This window comes from Lygodium microphyllum, chromosome 21 (genome assembly GCF_053477565.2).
Source record: "Lygodium microphyllum isolate KBCC chromosome 21, Lygodium_microphyllum_v1.1.10, whole genome shotgun sequence".
Taxonomy (NCBI): domain Eukaryota; kingdom Viridiplantae; phylum Streptophyta; class Polypodiopsida; order Schizaeales; family Lygodiaceae; genus Lygodium; species Lygodium microphyllum.
Genome location: NC_141155.1, coordinates 52,374,129 through 52,377,888, shown reverse-complemented (window position 1 = coordinate 52,377,888; position 3,760 = coordinate 52,374,129).

The following is a 3,760-nucleotide window of genomic DNA, read 5'->3' as shown; positions in this document are numbered from 1 at the left end:
CAAGAGAACTCTCTGATTGATAAAATTCTCATTGAGGAGGAGCTACATGTTGCCAATAGACTCGGACAAGGTACCATTCTACTCGATGTTGCAAAATATTTGTTGTTATTGAGTAGGCTACCATGAGTACTAGATGCATATGCCACACTCCAGTATAGTCCTAAGTTCTACAATTGGTTTTTATCCTCATGAAGTGACATGGATTCATAAACGTGTACATAAATAAACTATGAGTTTTGTGACTATGTATAAATAATACCAAAAAAAGTAAAGCCAATACACACGCAAGCAATGATAATCAAGCACAGATGATATGCATCAAAGTCAACACCATGGGATTCAGATAATTGATGTCTCTTTGAGCTACACCTGTTCATTATGGTTGACGCATATGACTTACCTGTATCTCACGAGTTGCCAAGTGAATACGGGATGACATAGGTCTCTGTACGAAAGTGTTCAATGTCAAAGTCACCACAATACCACCAACCCCACAAAGAACCATTATGGAGAAAGCAACATAAATACTTAAAAAAATATCCATGATGGAAGCCGCACTACTGGAATACAAAGTTACCCCTACAGAAAGCACACATTGCATTTGAGCATAGCCCAAAGCCTAGTCATTAGCTACTCTCTCTTTCTTGGCCAGACTCTACATCCAGGGCAAGATTAAGGTGGCAAGCTCCCATTCACGATGGAAGAGCAAGAAAAGTATGGCTTAATCGTGGAAACGAGGGGTTTCAGCTAGTTCATGTTCAAGCTTACCCTAAACCTAGAAGAAACCATCATGGAGGAGCTAGTCATAAAACAACTCTTGGACCAATGCAGTCTACAGAAGTATGTAGAGAAGGTCATGCAGGCTATCGATTACAACAAGTGCACAGAATTTTAAGAAGATTTAATGCCAAAAGAAACTATGGCATGGTGATGGTGAGAAGAGGAGAAGAAGCTCGACAAGTAGAGGTGGAGTTGAGCCCTGCGACGTTGGAGAAGGCCCTGGCTTGCTAGCAGCAAGATTGAGAAATGCCCAAGGAGGGGTGTGTATAATATGTTGGGGGTGAGCCGTCACCAATCCAAGAACAAAAGGGAGAAAATTTCTATAAGGAACATCAAGACAACATGGAGAGAGTTACTAATAAAAATGAGAATGACCAACCATCTCAATAGCAAGAGAACGAGAGGACAATTCGTGAGCAGCAAAGCTCAAAAATTGTCAAGTCGAGTGGAAAGGAAAGATCACACTCTCAAAATACACATAAGAAGAACTCGATCCACCTCCGAAGAAAAAAAAGAGCTGCCTGCAAAGGACAGAGGAGGAATTGAGGAGGTTATAAGAAGAGCGCAAGAAAAAGCCAAAAGAGGAGAAGAATGACTAAGGCAAAAGGGAGGAGAAGATTACTCTAGTGAAAATGGAATCAAAGATTTAGCCTACAAGCTAGCACATTGCTGCAACATGGACTTCATGCCATGACACCTAAGCCTAACACTGGCTTAGGAGTAGAGGAGCAATATGCTCCCCTAATCTCAATTAGCTAAACCTCATAGGAACTCTCCTTGCTAAGGGTTTGGAAAGCCAAAATAGCAAATGCAGCTACCTCAACCAGAGCCACTGGAGCTGGTCCGCAAAAAAGGGCTTAACTCTAAATCAAATCAACGAAAGAAAGAACGAGTACATGAAGCAAGCCCCCTTCGTGGACACAACAAGTACAGTCATAAGAGAAAAGGGATCCATGCCAAGCCATGCATTCCTTGGGTAAATCACTTAGGCCCCCTCAGAATATAACTACTGTAGAGCATCAGGATGATGTCTAGGGTACCCCCTCCTAATGCATCTCCAAAACAAAAATGAAAGAAAGAGCAAACAAATAAATACTCACACAAAGAAAAAGGAAAGAAACAATTAGCTTTTCCATGCATATCAGAGTACCACAAACACTGCACCTAGGGGTCCTTAGGTTAGGCATGTCCAATGGCCTTGGTCAGATGGGCTCCGTGCCTGACCCCCTAGCCCTTCCTGTCCCCCCCACTTCAAACTTAGGGCACATCAAGGGTAGGACACACCTAGGGAGTTTGTGCTCACCTATGTTTAGATCTGTCTCCCTAAGTGACATCCACAACACCTCCCCTGTACACAAACAGGGTCCTCAAGTGTGGGACAACACCATAGGCTCCCCTGAGGTTCGTCGACCCAACTCCCAATTTCACTAGCACGAAAACCATGCAGCACTGCACAGTGAGGTAGACACACCCCCAAGTAGTGCACTTCCTTTTTCTTTTTTCAAGTAGACTCAACAATGGCAATCCACTACCAACATTGAAGGCCCCCACTACCCGATCAAATCTAATCTCGGTGTCAATGAGATTAATTATCCTACATCATGTTGACAAAATCACAAATAATGTCTCAAGATGCCTTCAAGTGTACTTCTCCTCAACATCGACAATACTTTCCACCCCATTGAACCCTCGCTTCATCCACATATTTCTATGAGGAACCCAACCTACGTACTATCTAAGTACGCGTGTGCACTCACATAATATCTGTACCACAATCTATACACAATTTGGGTCCTCAAGTGCAGGGAAATACTCTCAGCTTGCTTAGAGATTCAACATGTCTCCCAAACTAATCAAACCATGTCTTGTGCATGATAAGAAGACTAGCACTAACCCCTAGGGAGAGACCATGTGAGAGGTTTTCAATTGCATGTATTGAAGACTCCAACGAAAGTATAGTCAGCTCTTCATCAACACTCAACTCTGAGATCTTGTCCTTTATCATCATGCAAGCCCACCAAAGAATCGTCACGCGCAGAATCCCCAAAAACCAACACATGTGCTAGCCATGGGCAATTCCAATAGCCCTATCACCAACCAACCATGCCAACAATATGCCCCCAATGTCCTTCATCCACACCACCACTAAAACTCCTCCAAGGCAAACCATAGCAGTCCCTTCCACCCACATCTTCGATGCATGACAATGCCTACTATCTACGATGATGAGTGCCATGGGAATAGCACTTGTCTAGGAGGGGGGTAATATTAGCACTCATATGAACAAGGTGGAAAATTTGGAAAATCTAAAGTAGAAGACAAGTCCAAGGAAAAAGTGAAACAGAAGACGAAGGTGCGCCAAGAAAAATATGGAAATACAAGAAGTGCAGAAAAGTCCTAAATCAAGGAGAAAGGCGTGCAAGAAAAAGTGCAAGTCAATACTTTTGTAAAAGAGCGCAAGGCGTGCGTCGGGCTCTCACCCGTGTAAATTGTAAAGGTAGACGGGCGGTAGGAAGGAAGCTAGGAAGATAGGAAGACAATGGGAAAAAGGGCACTGGCCATGTTAAAAAGGGCCTAGGCGATGGCCCGCCATGTAAAAAAGGGGATAAGGGGATGACTGCCCAAAAGGGATTTAGGGTTTTGTATATAAAGTTGAAAAGTGAATGAGAAGCTCATTCTTGTGTGTGGCCAAAAGTGGCTCTCCTCTTCTCCTTCTTATTCTTCTTCTTCTTGCTTGCTTGAGCTTGTGCTTGAGAGAGGGAGTGTGAGAGTGTGAGGGAGTGAGTGTGTGAGGGTGGGGGACCGCAGTGGAGAAGTTCTCCATCTTCTCCTCTCTTCTTCTCTTCTCTTCTCTTCTCTTGTATTGCTCGCGGCAATGGAGCTTGGAGCATGGAGCTTGAGGATGGAGCTCGCTTAAAGCTTACACTTGGATCGTGGAGCTACTGGAGTACTCGGGAGAGGAGGCAACTCAATCGGGCAT